Source organism: Maniola jurtina, chromosome 4 (genome assembly GCF_905333055.1).
Source record: "Maniola jurtina chromosome 4, ilManJurt1.1, whole genome shotgun sequence".
NCBI lineage: Eukaryota > Metazoa > Arthropoda > Insecta > Lepidoptera > Nymphalidae > Maniola > Maniola jurtina.
The window spans coordinates 978,792-999,292 of record NC_060032.1 but is presented as its reverse complement, the minus strand read 5'-3'; the positions used below and the strand labels follow the sequence as shown (position 1 = coordinate 999,292).

Here is a 20,501-nt window from a genome sequence, read left to right as displayed (position 1 = left end):
ACAGTTGCATTTGTGGCGCTGCGATTGGCTCGTGCGGTGAAGTGTGTGAAGAGTTATGATGGTATCATAATGGATGCAGTTGTTATTTTCATTTAGATTCTATATATTTGAGTTTTCTAATTAAAAAAAAAACACAATAACTAGAGAAGATTACTGAACACAATATGAGAAGAGCCGCGATATTGGTATTAAAAAAAACTAATGAGTTCGCCATGAGCCACATCTTTATAACTTTAGCGGGTCATAGCTGTACCACAGAAGAATATGGATCTTTTTCACACAAACTTTCACATTTATAATATTAGTGTGATATTTTGTTAATTTTTTTTTTGTAAGTCATATTATTTAATGTAATTGTTTGTATTTTAATACTGTAGCCCGGAACGATGAATCGGGTTACTAACAAATGGCGTTTGAAAGTTGAACACACATAATACTCTGTCTATTAATTTCATTGTTCTCGGGGCGAGGTTGCGCGGCAAGACATGCGCAGAAGAGCCTATCCCTCAAACAGCACCAGTGGGGTGGACTGACGTGTTGTATCCCGACCGCGCCCGGGTTATCCCGACGAATACATCCGCGGGATACAACGAATACAGCGAATACAGCGAATAAATCGAATACAGTGGGTTGTGATGTGACACGGTGTCTGTGTGTTTGTGTGTGCAGTGCAATGGAGTATTCGTGTTTTGTGTGTGCTAGACTTTTGGAAGAGGGTCCCGTTTCGTAATGGTGAGTTGATGTGTGTATACCATGTTATATACGTTATGGGTAGGGTTGCCAACCATATTATAGCATATTGTATTGTATTATAATAATTTGGTGCAGTTTTTTTTTAATAAACAAATCCCGCACTTTGTAGAGGCAATAGGGCTCACTTTTCAAACAAAATTTTCCTCAAAAAAACGGAAACAAAATGAAACAATCTTTGGAAAAAGAAAAAATTTTAGTATTTATTGACAAATCTTTCTACACTGTTTGATTTCCCAGGAAAAAGTAGTAGAGTAGTAGCCTCTTCCCATAAAGTACTATATTTTTAAAATCCATACTAGTATTATAAATGCGAATGTATGTCTGTCTGTCTAGCTATCTGCTAGCTTTTCATGACCCATCCGTTTAACCAATTTTGACAAAATTTGGTACGGAGATAGTTTGCATTCAGGGGAAAGACGGTAGGCTTTTTATCCCCGGTAAATCAAAGAATTCATACGAGATTTTTGTAAAACTAAAACTTATGCGGGCGAAGTCGCGGGCATCATCTAATTTATCTTCTAAATGTATAAAAGGAAAAGCTGACTGACTGACTGACTGATCTATCAACGCACAGCTCAAACTACTGAACGGATCGGGATGAAAGTCATGCAGATAGCTATTATGACCTAGACATCCGCTAAGAAAGGATTTTTGAAAATTCCGCCCCTAAGGGAGTATATTTTTTTAAATATTGGGAACCCTAGTTATTGTATGTGTAGATATAAGTTTGTATAATATGGTAACCGAGACGTCGTGCGTGGCATTAAGTTAACTTAATCTTTTATACATAAAAAGGTTTTTGAACGTGAATATAATTATTATATATTGCACGTAAGTATATACCTACGTATTTATGTTAACTCCACGTTATGTGTGACTAATGTTTTTATTCTCAATTCGTTTTTACCCGACCTCGGCGAAAAGGAAGGTTATGTTTTTGACCTTTACGTATGTATGTATGTACGTCCGGTTCTATGCCCGCTCGTAACTACTGAACGGCTCAACCGATTTTGATGAATGATGCGTCGATGACGCGAGTATCACTGGGTAGATAAAAAATTAAATAGGTCGTAAGTAATGATGTTTTTAAAATCTAATTAATAACAAAGCTACTTATTAAACAATTTATCTAAAGCGTTGTGCCCAATCTAAATAATCACTTTCGTTTGATGTTAATTAATTAATTAAGACTTTAATTAAGACCTTTTGGATTCAAGAAAGGCCGGTTATTCAATGAAAAATCATTTAGGTAGGAAGGTAGCTACTTATCTCAAAAGAAATCTGAATATTAAGAGAAGTTTATTCGCAGCATGCTCCATACAAATGTAGTTCGGATCTCATTTGAATACTATAACCAATCAAACTCAATGACATTTTTGACTCATTCTAGAAACAAATATTTATAGATTTCTCTAAAAATTTATAAGTTTGAAACTGCGTATTTTTACGAAAATCTGCCAAATTACAGACAAAGATATTTATTCCGAACGTGTCTTCAAATATTGAGTTTGATTTATTAATATTCAAACAAGTGTAAATTAAAAATTTATAACACCCCCGACAAGTGAAGGCTACAGTAACTAGAAAAGACCGAAAAGACCTGATAACTTTCAAACGGCTGAACTGATTTTCTTGGACTATTCCGCGCCTACGATCTAATCTAAAGTATCTGAGTTTTCCAAAATATCATTTTCAAATAAATAATTATGTATTTAGGCAACGTCCATCTTGACAGCTTGACATTTGTCAATTGACATAATATTATGAACCTAACGGTTATCTAACCTTCTTCTCTACAAGAAAACTAGAAAAGAGCTGATAACTCTTAAACGGCTGAACCAATTTTTTTGGATTATAGCTAAGAACACACAAGCCACCTTTCAAACAAAAAAAAAAAAAGTAAATTAAAATCGGTTCATTCGTTTAGGCGCTACGATGCCACAGACAGATACACAGATACACAGATACACATATACACAGATACACACGTCAAACTTATAACACCCCTCTTTTTGGGTCGGGGGTTAATAAGAACCAAACTATAGAACAGATCGAGATGGCAATCGGGGTATGAGGCGGGGGGACGCAAAGCACACCCGCACGTCACCCGCGCTCGCCCGCACCGGGTTAAGCGCAGGGACTGTGCGGGTGTGCGGGGCGTACCGGGGAGCTCACTAGGGTTCACTTCTCCTGCTCTACTGACTTTATAACAAGTCGACGTTGACCTCCTAGCCAGGGGGTCTGGGGTTCGATCCCCGGGTACGAACCCTCAACTTATCGGAGTTATGTGTTTTAGCAATAAAATATCACTTGCTTATAACGATGAAGGAAAACATCAAGGAATAATCAAAATATCTATCACACATTTTACAATCGAATTACTAGGCATAGCATAGCTTATGTCTGCATCCCTACATAGTGGAAATCCCACGCACCCGTACAAGGCGTTTTGTTTTCTCGTTTTTATTACGCACTGCTAGAATATGGAATGCCCTTCCGGCTTCCGTCTTTCCCGCTAGCTATAATATTAGTACCTTCAAAAGAAGAGTGAATAGGCACCTTCTGGGCAGGCACGCTCTACCTTAAGCTGCATCATCTGCTGTTTGGTGTGATTGCAGCCAAGCGCAAGCCCATTTAGTTATAAAAAAAAACACAGCTGTGGTGGTAAAATCAAAAGTGTGCCTGCAAAAACAAAACTAACCAACACCATTTGATCGACCACGGTATGCTCAATGAATTTCCAATCACAAACACTACACGGATCAATAGTGTTTTATGCACAAAGTCCGAATTAGGGGTCGCATAAATAATGGAAAACCATTCACTACGGAATCCATCCGGTCGACCTCCATCGGGATTTTGTCCATCAGATATGTGTCATACTTTAAGTAACAATATGTTGGTTCAACCCGCCTGAAATCACCATCACGCACTTCACCAAAAAGCTGTGAGTATAATACATCAGACAAAAGTGAACTATCTTAAGTATAGTACACTAGATGATACCCGCGACTTCATCCGCGTGGATTTAGGTTTTTAAAATCCCGTGGAGACTCATTTTCTGGGAAAAAAGTAGCCAACGTCACACACCAGGTATATAACTAAGCCCATGCAAAAATCACGTCGACCCGTTGCTCTTTTGCAACGTGATTAAAGGACAAACCCAACTAACCAATAAACCAACAAACAAACACACTTTAACAATTTTGTAATATGGGTTGTGATGATCAAATTCACTACCTTATCGCTTCGCTTGATCGTTTGATCAAGTGATTGATTTGAAGTGTCGTGCTTATTTATAAAATGACTAGCCGATGCCCGCGACTTCGTCCGCGTGGATTTAAGTTTTTCGAAATCCCGTGGGAACTCTTTGATTTTCCGGGATGAAAAGTAGCCTATGTGCTAATCCAGGATATTATCTATCTCCATTCTGAATTTCAGCCAAATCCGTTCAGTAGTTTTTGCGTGAAGGAGTAACAAACATACACACACACACACACATACAAACTTTCGCCTTTATAATATTAGTGTGATCGCATAAACGATGTCAGTCTACGGTTTCACACCAGGCAAATTGATTAACGTTTGGACCTGAATTGTGCTAAGCTCACATAAAATTGTTACCTTGTTTGAATATCAATGATTGGCTACTGAATTTTTTTACTAACAAAAGCATTGAGTAAATAGCAGTTATCTAAAAAACGTGTTATCCAGTGAACGAAAATGATTGCGTTAATTCTTTTTGTATACCTATTGTGAATGTGAATAGGTGTTTGTTTTTGAACACTCTCACTAAGGGCCGATTTTTCAATCGTCAAATGACTTTCATATGAGGAATAAATTTGACGTTGAATAAACCTCATTCCTAAAGTTATTTGACGATTGAAAAATTAGCTCTAAGTTAATTTCTGAGTAACGATTAAATTAAAAAAGTAAAACCTAAGTATTAAGTTGAAGTAGCGACTGTAATTTTTTTAGATACCGCTACGTCCTGCGCAGATGAGGGACTATTTATCCGCGTAGGTTAATAAAATAGAATACAAGTGGAAATTAAAAATTTATAACACCCCCGACAAGTGAGGTTACAGTAACTAGAAAAGAGCTGATAACTTTCAAACGGCTGAACCGATATTCTTGGATTATAGCTAAGAACACTCTCGATCAAGCCACCTTTGAAACAAAAAACTAAATTAAAACCGGTTCATTAGTTTAGGATTAGATAAAGCGGCTGGCGGGAAGTGGCTGGATGAGGAAGGCTGAGGACCGGGTGTGGTGGCGCTCTATAGGGAAGGCCTATGTCCAACAGTGGACGTCCACAGGCTGATGATGAGGATGATGATGATGATGATGATGATGATGATTAGTTTAGGAGCTACGATGCCACAGACAGCTACACAGATACTCAGCAATTCAGGCTCAAAACGAGAGCTCTCACCTCTCTAGTTCACTCTACCGAGGTGTACAGTGCGCGACAGGTTGAGATGGCAACCGGGGTGGGGACTCCCCGCACACCCGCAAACCCCCGCGCTAACCCTCTGCGGGTAAGCACGGGTGACGCGCGGGTGTATGGGTCATCCCCCCGCCTCATACCCCCATTGCAATCTCAACCTGTCGCGTACTATACCTTCCGTACACAGTTATACTCAAGAATAAATCTCTGTAGATAACTTAAGATAACTTTTTTTTTTAATTGGTTAATTTACTAAAATAACTTAAATATTTGTGGTCTATATATTTCTATATTTGAAATTCTTCAGTAAGAGTTTTGGAAACTAGGTCGGAAAGAAAGCCACTAAACTAATTCTATTTCGTTCGTCTTAAAGCACTTAAATATAGGTATATCTACTTTACTTAACTTGGATTTCAGGTTTTCATATTAGCTATAAAAACAGCAACAAAAAATGTTTCTTTTTTTGTTTCGTTTTATTAGGCAAGGCTTAAATTCAGATACAAGTTAATCTTTGACTGCAATCTCACCTGGTGGTAAGTGTTGATGCAGTCTAAGATGGAAGCGGCTAGCGGGTATTTGAGTCATAACTTTTAACTTAATTTAATTTTAATTTTACAGAAGTTAGATATAATAATAAAGTTTAAAATAACGCCATGGTTCAATCACACGATTTAAAAATTTATAACACCCCCGACTAGTAAAGATTACAGTAACTCGAAAAGAGCTGGTAACTTTCAAACAGCTGAACCGATTTTCTTGAATTATAGCTAAGAAACACTCTCGATCAAGCCACCTTTCACACAAAAAAAAAACTAAATTAAATTCGTTCATTAGTTAAGAAGCTACGATGCCACAGACAGATACACAGATACATACGTCAAACTTATCACACCCCTCTTTTTGGGTCGGGGGTTAAGGAGAGAGATTTCAAACTAAAATTCGAATTGTTAAAAATTCGAGCCATTTACAAAATAAAAGACAAGACATCTTGGCTCACCCGACTAGAAAGTCCTATTTCAGATAGAGTAGCATTGTCGAAATGTAAGCACATGATCCATATAGGCTGCATAGAAAGACATCTTTTATGCTAAAAGAAACTGGAGCAGCCTCCTGTGCTACTTAGTCTGCCTAAAAATGCAAGAAAATACCTGCTTTTCTTCTTATACAGGCATATTTTTAACCCCCGACCCAAAAAGAGGGGTGTTATCAGTTTGACGTGTGTATCTGTGTATCTGTCTGTGGCATCGTAGCTCCTAAACTAATGAACCGATTTTAATTTAGTTTACTTGTTTGAAAGGTGGCTTGATCGAGTGTGTTCTTAGCTATAATACAAGAAAATCGGTTCAGCCGTTTAAAAGTTATCAGCTCCTTTCTAGTTATTGTAACCTTCACTTGTCGGGAGTGTTATAAATTTTTAATTTACACTTGTTCATAGTTATATCACTACCCATTTATAAATGCGAAAGTGTGTTTGTTGGTTCATTGGTTTGTCCTTCAATCAACGGGTTGACGTGATTTTTTTGCATGGGTATAGTTAAATACCTGGAGACTGGAGAGTGGCCTTGGCTATGTATAATATAGTTTTCATCTCACTCGCTCGGAAAAGATTGGTTTGCCCTTAGAAAAGAAGGGCGAGTGGAAAGTGGTAATTTTGCTCGCTAGCGTGCAAAATACGAGTTGAAATTCGAACGTTACGAACTGTGATCTATGATTGGCGTACTTACATACTTTTTTTTCTACTGGCTTTACACCTATGAGGTATTTTCCTATGTCAGTGCTTTACTCAGATTAGCCAAAGTCAGGTTTGTATTTTTTTTCTTTCTATTATAATGTTATTTTCTTTCTATTAAATTGTTCTGCATAACAAATAACTATTTTTCGGTCCACCTATAGATATTCACTGGTGGGTATAGGTTCGACATGATTAATTAATACATACAATAGATATGAGAGGGTCAACAACTATGAACGCTTGTATTGTTTCAAGTACCAATATTTTTTTATCTTTCTATTAATTTATTAATTAAGCTCAAATCAATGTTCTTACTTTCTAAACAGTACTAGCAAGTGACATTATGGTACAAAATATTTTTCATTAGCACATAAACATCCGAAAACTCTGCTCATAATATTTTATGATTTATAAATCCGTCTAAGTGATGTAAAATTAAGTTGCCGGTGTTGTACATCAAAGCAACAATATATTAACATTGTTAACAAGTGTGTCTGTACCAACTCTCTACCAACAGTAACATTGTTAGCACTAATATTGTGTTGTGTACATGCATCAGGACATTATTTGTGTTAACTCAACATGTTTAATTACGATATTATACATTGAAATTAATATTTTGCATCAATAACAAGTATAAATTAAAAATTTATAACACCCCCGACAAGTGGTTACAGTAACTAGAAAAGAGCTGATAGCTTTCAAACGGCTGAACCGATTTTCTTGGATTATAGCTAAGAACACTCTCGATCAAGCCACCTTCCAAACAAAAAAAACTAAATTAAAATCGGTTTATTAGTTTAGAAGCTACGATGCCACAGACAGATACACAGATACACTGATACACACGTCAAACTTATAACACTCCTCTTTTTGGGTCGGGGGTTAAAAATGCACGATGGACGACGATATAAAGAAGCTGGTGGGAAGTGGCTGGATGATGAAGGCTGACGACCGAGTGTGGTGACGCTGTCTTGGGAAGGCCTATTTCCAACAGTGGAGTCCACAGGCTTATGATGATGATGATGATAGTGATGATGATAATGATAATCATAATCAATAAAAATAAATCACGAATGCAGTTTTAATCCGGTGTTTACCTACCTATCGTTTACGGTGTAATTTAGTGTGACAACTAGTCAAAGCTTCTATGAAATACTGGCATTTGAAGTCACAATGATTTGACGTGCTTTTTTAGTTGAATCGACAATTTAAAATCACTTTGTAAAATCACTTAACTTGTTAGAAGTATCAAAGCTGTTAAGCAAATCAATCCTAAGCTTTCTTATCGTTTAAATTTTAAATCATCCTTCACATGACGCACGATTGCTCTGTCTAGACATCTCGGTCGAACCTCTGCATGTAATGCATCGTTACTCTGTGGCATTACGGTCGACTTGCACTTGCCGTAACGTGTATAGTCTGCATTAAAGTTACGACTCTGGCATAACCATATACACAGTGGGCAATAAGCATTTCTCTTTTCTTTATGACAAAATAATATTACCTTTACGGAGACAATAGTGTTATAAAGTTCCTTTATACGGTTAATAGTGCTATAAAGGTTATAAAAGTGTATAAAAGCGTATAAAAGGCTCGACCCATAAGTGCACACCCTTTTCCGTGGCAGCAAATGTAGCGCGAGTTTGCATAAAAGCTATCGGCCTGTCAACCTCCATTAACGGCCGTTAATGTCACTTCCTTCCCCCTCCAGAACTCACATAACGGTAGTAAATTAACCAGAATATCTAAGGAGCTGGCAAACCAAATAGTGTATAATTATACTTCTGATTAAATCACTTTTTGTAGCAGTTAAATAATCTAATAAGACCCTTTGACAAGTGTAAATTAAAAATTTACAACACCCCCGACAAGTGAAAATTACAGTAACTAGAAAAGAGCTGATAACTTTCAAACGGCTGAACTGATTTTCTTGGATTATAGCTAAGAACACTTCCGATCAAGCCACCTTTCAAACGAAAAAAACTAAATTAAAATTGGTTCATTAGTTTAGGAGCTACGATGCCACAGACAGATACACTGATACATACATAGATACACAGATACTCACGTCAAACTTATAACACCCCTCGTTTTGGGTCGGGGGTTAAAAAGAGCTCATAAGTATATGAGAATTTAGGAAATTATAGTGAACATTTCCAAAAAATGTCACCTATTACGTACAACACTTAGGTATACAAAGAGGTGAGCCCTTTGTGTAGTTCGTTTCCCATTAGGTTTTCGCCGTCAACACCGTGCCCGGGACAAAATACTATTAACCCGGTTTGTGAGCGGATCCGGGGAAGGGGACACTTAGTGCCGCTAATGGAGGCGGTGGATGTATCGCTTTTAACGCAAACACCGACTTCAATTTATAGCAAGGAAACACCGTGTGGAGTGAGTGATCAAGTTTTTTAAAAATCTTTTAAGGAATCCGTAACCAGTGATAATATGAAAAAGTGGCTGTGAAATACGGACGGACAGACAGACAGACAGTTTGGAGTTGAGTTAATATTGCGTTAATTTGTCAATTCCGTATATGGTCATACTAGCTGATGTCCACGATTTTGTTCCCGTGGATATAGGTTTAAAATCCCGTGGGAACTCATTGATTTTCCGGGATAAAAAGTAGCTTATGTGTTAATCCAGAGTATAATCTATCTCCATTCCAAACAACCAAATCCGTCCAGTAGTTTTTGCGTGAAAGAGTAACAAACATACATCCATCCATACATAAAAACTTTCACCTTATAATATTAGTGTGATTCACGTAGCATTGTCGCGACAGCTGCGGCGCGTCCGTATCAGAACATACCACAGAAACATACCTTAATAGGGCTCTCTCCGTCACTCGCTTCATACAATCGTAGTTCCAATTTCATTTGAACATTAAGCAACCAAAGTCCATGAAATTTTGCAGACATATTCTAGAAACTAATATCTGTGCCTGTGGTGTTTTAGATTTTTCTAAAAATATGTAGTTTTAAAATTACAGGGGCTCAAAGATTTGTATGTAAATTTTTAAGACCGCGTAACTTTGAAACGAATATTTTAACGAAAATCTGGAAAACCACAGGCATAGATATTATTCTCAAAATTCCATTGAGTATGATTGGTTAGTATTCCAATGAGAGGCGAACTACGTTTGTATGAAGCGAGTGACGGAGATACCCCTCTTAACAGGGCTTCGATTCGCCCCTTGGGTACAAAACCAAAAAAAATAAAAGCTGGATAGTTCATGCAAATGCCGTAATCGTAAAAAGATACAAGGAAATCTGACACGACATAGTTAGTGAAAAAAAAAGAAGAAAATCGGAAACAAACATTCCCCTAACAACCTGTTACTTGATAATAGAACCTTTTTTCCGGTCACTGCACGAGCAAATAAAAGTCGTTATCGGCCTATTGGCCTATTTATATGACTAGGTGTCACGTCTACAATCTATTTATAAAGGTGCGGACTGACTAGGAACATTTATGCAAGTCTTTGTACGGCATTATAATACCGCACGTTTTTTTACAAGATTAATCTTATCGAATATTTAGGGGCGCATATCTTCTATACTGCATAATCACTTATCAATAGGTGAGATTCAATGCCTGCGAGTAGTCAATTTCCGGGACGCAAGCTACCTTTGTACTTTTCATAAAAATCGGTTAAATGGATGGGCTTTTAAGAATTACGTAGGAACTCTTTGATTTCCCAGGATGAATAGTAGCCTATATCCTTCCCCGAGGTGTAAGCTAGCTCTGTGCCAAACATCAAAATCGGTAAACTGTTGAGCCGTGAAAACCTAGCAGACAGACAGACAGACAGACAAGCTGACAGATAGACAGACACACTTTCTCATTTATAATATTAAGTATGGAAATATGGATTTATGAGTAAAATGAAAGCTACAACTAACAAAAAACAGACACCAGCTCTTTTAACCGATAAATAAAAATGGCGGGTGCTTTAAAACGCCGGCGTCAGTCCACGAACTTAACATATGAATTTCTCCCCGTCTCCTCCAGACTTTTATTAAGTGGGAAAAATCGTGGAAAAACTCGGGAAGCACTCGCGCAGGTAGTGGCTGAAGTGATCTCAGAAAAGATAGAGTTATAAACGGCCTTCGTTACGTTTTCACCTGAATAAGAGCTGGTTCCCACTTGTCGGGTGTCGGACCCGGATTTCAATCGGATATCACTAGCAGATCATTTTATATGAAGCTATTCACACTTGTCTGAAACCGATTTTGTATCGGTGCCGACAATAAATGTCGGGTGTTTTGCCAGAAAAAAGGCATGTCGGATCTCGCTCGCCAATGAATAAGTATGACACTGTTCCCATTTGTCGGATGTCGGGGCCGATAATTCTGTAATTAAGTTCTGAAATATTCTTGAACTAAATCTTTCCCTCAGGATTGGGTGTACCCAATATTTTCTTTCCTTAGCTGTCTTTATTCGTTTTCTTTTCAAAGTATAATACTTACGTCATCACAACAACAACTTTTACGATGTCCATAGTTCGGTCGAACCGTAGCTGATAACCGATTAAGTGTAAACAGAGGCGCTGACACCCTATTAAAACCTGGGCCCGACATTCGACTAGTGGGAACGGGCTGTGTGAATAAGGTTGTGTTTCTAAGATTTTTCGCAACAAAGGAAAATGCTTCCTTATTTTCGTAAGAGACTGCGCTCTTCAGTCGTGATACGAATTCATGATCTCGTTTCAAGTGTGGAGTGTACGGTATAAAAAATGAGTAATTTTCAGGATAAGATCATATAGCTACCTTAAAAATGTATATTAGTTGAGATGTGTCACTTGGACCCATTTGAAATGAAATGAATCCTAGTTAGCTAGCTGATGCCTCTGATTTCGTCCGCATGGATTTAGATTCTCAAAATCCGGTTCTCTCTTTGATGTTCCGGGATAAAAAATGTTCTATGCCAATTTGCCAGACGCAAGGCTACGTATATACCTATCTATAGTATAAATCGGTTAAGCGGATGGGCCTCTTGAAGTATCCCGTGGGAACTCTTTGATTTTCTGGGATAAACAGTAGCCTATGTCTTTCTCCGGGATTTAAACTCTGCACCAAACTTCAACAAAATTGTTTAAACTGTTGGACCGTGAAAAGCTAGTAGACAGACAGACAGATAGACACACTTTCGCATTTCAAATCAGAACGGAAATTCAACTGAACTGTATATAAATAAGTGCATCTTGTTCGTAACTGTCTTTGCAAACTTTTTTATCTTATCAGATTAAACCTGATTGTAATCTGTTCGAACGCCTACTACCTAGATGTTAAGAGAAAGTTTGTAGTAGTGGAGTCTAAGCTTTTAAGTAAAACAATCTTGAATCCAACGGTAGTGAAAAGGAATCTACTTAAAACAATAAAACCCTGCCAAGTGCGAGCCGGAATCGCACAAGAAGGGCTCCGTGCCATCTTACAAGGTACACCTAGCACTTTTGTGTAGAACACTGCAAGTTAATAACGGATCTGTGATTTAGTAAATTATTTTTTTCTGAACACATTTTTTTTCAATGATGTAACTACAAATTCACGGTGTTCGGATTTTATTCTTTATTGGTTCTTGACTTGCCTACCTGCTAAATTTCATGATTCTAGGTCAAGGGTAAGGTACCCTATAGGTTTTCTTGACAGACACGACGGACAGACAGACAACAAAGTGATCCTGTAAGGGTTTGTTTTTTCTTTTCTAGGTACGGAACCCTAAAAATACCTCCGTAAAAAGTGCAAACTAAGAAAAATACACGAAGGAAACAAACGCTGGAGAACTCGGCGCAAACTAATAATAAAGACTGAGCAGACAAAGCCAAAGGAAAATGCCAGTCCCAAGCAATGTGTAAAAAGGCTATTTGACTTTAAAACTTTTCTGTGGAGTCGAAATGTGCTAGAGAAGTTCCAACAGCCTCATTTCCATATAATTGTTCGTTGCAATAAGGCTTTCTTCACACCAAAGTCCAAACGGATCGTCAACTGTCGATTGTGAGCAGACTCACTGCGAGACTCAGTGTGAACGTGAAGTCAGACTTTTTATTCAGATACAAGTTAGCCCTTGACTGAAATCTCACCTGGTGGTAAGTGAGGACACAGTCTAAGATGGAAGCGAGCTAGCCTGGAAGAGGTATGGCAGTTTCTTATTAAACCCAAAATACATATACCTACCCCTTTGGTATCGCTAAATCGCTCAATGTAACAAAAATAACACTTTTAATTTTTTTAATTTTCATGGCAGCCATTCTGATATTTTTATTACATATTTGTTGTTATAGCGGCAACAGAAATACAGATTTTGTGAACCACTCTCTACCTATTACGGTTCACGAGATACAGGCTTCTGCCAGACAGACGGACGGACGGACGGACAGTGGAGTCTTAGTAATAAGGTCCTGCAGTTGGCATCCTTCGGGTACGAAACCGTAAAAGCAGTAAACTGTGTAATGTTAGCTCACAATCGGCGGCTGGTAATATGTTTGATGTGAACACATCCTAAGACTCCGTGATTCTAGTGGGTAGTATTAAAAAATTCTAGCCTAGGTAAGTGAGCTAACAGTTGCTTTGCGGAATTAAAAAAGAAAAGTTTATAAAGACGCTTAGAAGAAGTTGCCTTAATTACTCGTATCTGGGGAACTTTGGAGCAAACTCTGAGCTCAGAGTGCTAGAAAAAGTAATAGGTGTTCCGTAAGTTAGTAAGCTTTTGCTCCTAAGTTCCTTATAATGTTTCAGCTGGATTGTTTTAGGGTTCTGTTCCCAAACCGGGACTCTATTACTAAGCCTCCGCTGTCCGTCCATCTGCCAGGCTGTAGCTCGTGAACCATAATAGGTAGAGAGAATTTTTACAGAATGTGTATTTGTATTTCAGGTTTAAGAACAAATAATAAAAATTTCAAAATGGCAGCTAAGAAAATTTAAAAAAAAAAGTGTTATATCTTGTACAATAGTACAGATTACAGAACCCTTCGTGTACGAGTCCGAAGACAATAAAGGAATTAATTTTTATAGGAAACAAGAGGATGTCCACGAATTCAACCGCGTGGATTTAGGTTTTCAAAATTCCCGTGGGAGCTGTTAGATTTTCGGGGAAAAAGTTGCCTATATCAATAACAAAGGATGCAAGCTACCTCGGTACCTTTCATACAAATCGGTTAAGCAGATGAATCTTTAGGAATGCCGTGGGAACTCTTTGATTTTCCGGTTTAAAATTTCTATGTTCATCCTCGGGACATAAGCTAACTTTGTACCAATCGTCAGAATCGGTTAAACTGTTGGGCCGTGAAAAGGTAGCAGACAGACAGACACACTTTCGCATTTATTTCGCTCAGAATTTCGCTTTTCTTAACACATTACTTGGCTGCGTAAACCTCGTATAATAACGTATGATATTGAAATAACATTATTATAACCTTAGCATGTCTACGAAACTAATTAAGCACGGTCCGTGAACCTCATATTGCTAACGTTATCTACCTAAACGCAGTTATTACTTCTAATCTTCAAGTAGCAATAAGGTGGCTCGACCCGTCTGGAAACTCCATCACTAACTTATGACCTTTTGTTTTTTTTTAGTCTCATTTATAATACTAAAAAATTTTTTAGTACTATTTTAGCTTGGTTTTTAAAGTTAAATCACTATTTTGTGCTTTAAGTTTCTCCGCCGTCTTACAAGCTCACTAACAGCATAATATTTTTTAAGTACATCATTTTTTTAATATTTAAATAACATAGAAAAATATAACATCGATTATGAACAGTTCACACTAATTATGTCTCCTATGTAATATATAAAACAGTATTGTAGTGAAAGTATACACAGTCAGAACCGGTGAAAGATCTGTTTGGAGAAAATATCCTTTGAGCTACTCGGAGCGGACTAAAGTGGCATTTGGAAAAAAATCCATTACGGAACTTTCAAAAAACACGAATCGTTGAGACGAAATCGTAGGAATACGGTAGTTTTGGCATATTCAAATTGATCACTTGATCATGTTACTTAACAAAATCGGTAGTTACAGTAAGGCTGGTGCCACGGTATGATCACGTCGGTCTACGCATCTAATAGCGAAGATATTATAATATGACAGCAAACTAGCTCAACACGAAGACACCTATTATGCACGATAGCACTAATCGTTCCAGCAGATAGCTGATACTAAGTAATCACACGAGTTATGTCTGCATCTAATCGATGTTGAGTCGATTATGTTATAGAGACTCGTCTATGATTTAGTCGTTAGAGAGCGCTTTAACTTATGAGTTATGACTCAAGACTATAATAAAATTGTAGAAAAGAGGTGTCTGTACAATGGAAATATATAAAAAAAAGTAGCAGGGGTTGTTATTATATCGATGCTGAACCCGAAATTGTAATTAATATTTTTTTGTCTGTTTGTCTGTTTGTCTGTGTGTTTGTGTACGCTAATATCAGAAACGGCTTATTCGATTAAGATACGGTTTTCACTAATATATTGTAGTAAGCTTCACTTAATATTTAGTGTTTATTTCACTAGGGTTCATAAATAAAAAAGTTATGTCTATTTAAAGAATCACGGCGAACATTTTTAACGTACAGAGTATATGCTGCCCGAAAAGTCACTATTCCACGCGAACGAAGTCGCGGGCATAGCTAGTCATTCATAAATTTTGTATTACCAAAGTTAATCTACTCCCACTCCTAATGGTTATGATATGATATCATGTAACGTCTAAGCATGGGGGTATTATGCATGATATCACCTAACGACCTATTAAGATAGCCGACATCCTGTGAGCTCGGTAATTACAGGTACAGGAGTTAGTTATTATGATATCTACTTGTACTAACTTACTTAGGGCCAGTTGCATATAAAACGGTTAAAGTTCTACGATAACCGTTAAATTTCGATCTAAACTCTATCTATACATTTACTAGTTAATTCCCGCGACTTTTAAACCCTTATTTTACCCCTTTAGAGATGGAATTTTCAAAAATCCTTCCTATAGATATCTTTTTAGCTATGTAATTTTGATCTAAAAGTAAAGCATATTGTGACAAAAAAAAAAGTTAAAAAAAGTTTCCTGAAAACTTGTAATTTTCATTTGAAGTCAAATAAGAATCAATCAATACAAGTGTAAATTAAAAATTTATAACACCTCCGACCAGCGAAGGTTACAGTAACTAGAAAAGTGCTGATAACTTTCAAACGGCTGAACCGATTTTCTAGGATTACTATAGCTAAGAACACTCTCGATTTAGATTTCATTAGTTTAGGAGCTACGGTGCCCCGACAGATACACAGATACACACGTCAAACTTATAACACCCCTCTTTTTGGGTCGGGAGTTAAAAAGAAATCAATTCATCTCATCAACCCCCATTGTGGTGAGCTCAATAATTTCACTAAGCAATAACGTGAAAGCAAACCATTTTAACACCAACAACAATGCAACAAAGGGCTTTGTTGTTGACAAAAGGGCGGGAATAAATGTATCATTTTTATACCGACAAGGAAAATAAAAGTCAACTTAAACGTACTTTCAGAAAGAGTGAGAATTTGTCTTCTAAGTAAAAGCTGTAATCTCTACAACTCTTTTTACCCGACTACGGGAAAGCCAAAAGGAAGGGTTATGATTTTAGCATTTATGACAGGACTAGCTGACGCCCGCGACTTCGTCCGCGTGAATTTAGGTTTTTTGAAATCCCGTGGGAACTCTTTGGTTTTCCGCGACAAAAAGTAGCCTATGTGCTAATCCAGGATATTATCTATCTCCATTCCGAATTTCAGCCAAATCCATGCAGTAGGTTTTGCGTGAAGGAGTAACAAACATACACACACACACACACACACACACACACACACACACACACACACACACACACACACACACACACACACACACACACACATACAAACTTTCGCCTTTATAATATTAGTGTGATGGCCGGGGATGTGACGTCTGAGAGAAAAATTTAAATACATTAATATATCAAGGGGTATCCAAATCACCCCCATGTATGTTTAGCGATTTTTGGTAGTTTAGGAGGTATGATTTTTTTAATGATTTTTTCACAATTTTCATCCTTCGGTGGGTTTCTTTTCTCTTTCTGTTCTTGTGCTGATTACTTTTTTTAATTTATTTTGTTGTTACATCGGTAACAGTAGAAATAGGTACTCACTGTGTAAAAATTTTCAACTCTGTAACTATTACGGTTCATGAGATACTGCCGCTGACAGACGGACAGACAGACGGACGGACGGATAGCGGAGGCTTAGTAACAGGGTTGGTACATTTCGATTAAGGAACCCTAAAAATGTATTAGGTACCACATCAGTTTCGTCAGTTTATCTTATTCATAGCCTATTTTAATACCTTCACAAAGCCGTATTCCCTTTCACTAGATCTTACCCCAAACTTATTAGGCTTCTTATAATACACTTTGGAAGTCTTTGAGTCCCTAAATATTTCATGAGAAAAGATATCGGCCGTGACTTAACTCAAGTGAACAAAATGGTCTTATACTTTTCATAAAAATGTTAGTGAATTTCTTAAAGTGTTTTCTTTTCTTTTTGTAGAAGCGTATGAATAAAATTGGCTTGGAATTGAATGGACTCAAGAACGGACGAGAGTAATTTTCATTGAAAAAGGTTAACCATTGCCTAAACAGTTAGTAGCCTAGTGGTGTAAGATGTCGGTATGGTAGGGGGCTCCACCCCGGGCGCGTACCAACCTTTAAAAAATATATAAGTGTAGTCAGCTAACAACCAGACAGGTCATCTGATGTTAAGTGATAACCGCCGCCCATGAACATTTGCAGCACCAGAGGAACCGCCGATGGGTGTTGATTCCCAACGCGTAATCAACTCTCTACCTATTACAGTTTTTGAGATACAGTCCGCTGACAGACAGACAGATGGACGGAAGCGGAGGCTTAGCAAATAGCAATAGGGTCAATTGGCACCCTTCGGGTACTTAACGTAGAAATAATACGATAACCATAACTTTCGTGCTATGGGAGCACACTACAAACACGCGTCGCGTTTCGACGTTTGAGCCGAGTCGTGGGTATTATTATCAAGTTTCTACCTTAAGGATTTAATTATCCTAATATGCCCCACATTAGGGCCATTGCCAAATAGGCAGCGATTACCGGGCGTAAAAGGATCGTCTCAAGATCTCGTAATTGCTTCGTTTGAGCACGTAACGCCGTCACAAAGTCCAAATCCTTAACGAACGAACTTGAGTGTTTAATTAGTATTTACCGAGTACCTACTCTTTTGGGAGGAACAACAAATCCCATAGGTACTTTACTAGGTCACATAACGAAATGAGCTTTCTTATGAAGCCCATATTTTAGCGACCATGTTTTGGATCTCTAAGAAGCTGAAGTGGCAATGGGCAGGGCACATTATAGTGGAAAAATCGATAGACAGAACAGATTCGGATATATTATGAGGTATCGTTAAAATCCTTACATCATCCCGACACAGACTATAAATTAATAAATACAAGTCTAAATTAAAAATTTATAATACCCCCGACAAGTGAAGGTTACAGTAACTAGAAAAGAGCTGATAACTTTCAAATAGCTGGACTGATTTTCTTGGATTAATAGCTAAGAACACCCTCGATCAAGCTACCTTAAAAAAAAACACACACGATACACAGAGATACACACGTCAAACTTATAACACCCATCTTTTTGGGTCAGGGGTTACAAATCAAAAGAATATTTTATTACAGACAGATAAAGACATTCTGAAACTCATTTGCACGTACGGTTAACGGAATATTGGTAACGCGTTTCCAGCATTGCTGCCAACCTATGAAAACTATTTAGTTCAATAACCGCAGGTATCTTTATAGCCACCTTTTGCCTTTACGGACACCATGGTCTTAACTATTATATAACTCAAAATTTAAAAAACTCCTGACACAAAAAAGAAAACTAGAAAAGAGCTGAATAACTTTCAAACGGCTGAACTGACTTTCTTCGATTATAGCTAAGAACACTCTCGATTAAGCCACCTTTCAAACAAAAAAAAACTAAATCAAAATCGGTTCATCCGTTTAGGAGCTACGATGCCACAGACAGATACACACGTAAAACTTATAACACCCCTCTTTTTGGGTCAGGGGTTAAAAATTGGGATCATTTGTTGAATTATTCATCATTATCATCGCCAACTGACTACTGAGAATGGGTTTCCTCTCAGAATGAGATAGGTTTCAGCTAGTCCACCACGCTAGCCAAGTATGAATTGGCAGACATCACACATCTTTGAGAATATGACTGAGGACTTTTTCTACAACTAGCAGTAATTAAAACATCTAATATCTTATATTTAAAGCAAGAATTTAAATTTCGCATATCAAGTTATAAACTCTTTTACGTAAACTCTTTTCCCAGTAGAGGTAGTACTTTTTTTTTGAAAAATCAATAGTTTAGTAGGTTTTTTTTACTCAAAGTTAAGGTGTCTACTTTGAGCACACCTGCAATAAGTATGGTTTATTAAAACTGAAATATTTCTCCCATGTTAGCTTGCTTCGACTGCATTATCACTTACCATCATGTGAGATCACCGTCAAAGGCTAACTTGCATTGTAACGGAATACAAGTGTAAATTAAAAATTTATAACACCCCCGACAAGTGAAGGTTACAATAACTAGAAAAAAACTGATAACTTTCAAACGGCTGAACCGATTTTCTTGGATGATAGCTAAGAACACTCTCGATCAAGCCACCTTTCAAACAAAAAAAAACTAAATTGAAATCGGTTCATTCGTTTAGGCGCTACGATGCCACAGACAGATACACAGATACACACGTCAAACTTATAACACCCCTCTTTTTGGGTCGGGGGTTAAAAAAAGAACAAAGCCAGGTCGAGTCGGCTAGTTGATATCAAATTACAAGATTCTTATTTTACGTAGGTACAAAACCTTTTCGGTCGGGCACTCCCGTTTTATTGCCCGCTGGCTGCGTGACGAGATTTCTAACACCAGTTTAGTGGTTTACTCCTGAATTTGCCGGCTCAAGTGCGTTAAATCAACCTAGTATTAGGTAATTTATAAACCCCCCGACCCAAAAAGAGGGGTGTTATAATTTTGACGTGTGTATCTGTGTATTTGTCTGTGGCATCGTAGCTCCTAAACTCATAAACCGATTTTAATCTAGTTTTTTTTTGTTTCAAAGGTGGCTTGATCGAGATTGTTCTTAGCTATAATCCAAGAAAATCGGTTCAGCCGTTTGAAAGTTATCAGTTCTTTTCTAGTTATTGTAACCTTCACTTGTCGTGGGTGTTATAATTTTTTAATTTACACTTGTACTTTAGTATTAGATATAACTTAATATTATGAATGTGAAAGTGTGTTTGTCTGTCTGTCAATCTGCTAGCACTTCACGACCCATTCGTTGGACACATTTCATTCCAAGAGCCTGTATGCGTCAACTGCTGGACATAACCCTTTCCAAGAGCGCGCCACCAAGCACAGTCCTCCGCCTTTCTCATCCTTACTGGTACGCGGCCTCCACTCCAGAACACGTTTGCCCCATCGGGCGTCAGGTCTGCGACA

The 20,501-nt window shown here is 37.6% G+C and overlaps 1 protein-coding gene across 2 annotated transcripts in view; it reads left to right on the top strand.

Moving 5' to 3' along the window:
* The first annotated feature begins 529 nt into the window (after positions 1-529).
* The window catches only part of LOC123864505 (neuroligin-4, Y-linked), a 125,205-nt gene continuing 105,233 nt past the window's right edge, over positions 530-20,501 (top strand). For both annotated transcript variants that reach the window (XM_045904989.1, XM_045904988.1), the window contains exon 1: positions 530-732. The gene's annotated coding sequence lies outside the window, so the exon portion shown is untranslated. The remainder of the gene's footprint in view (positions 733-20,501) is intronic.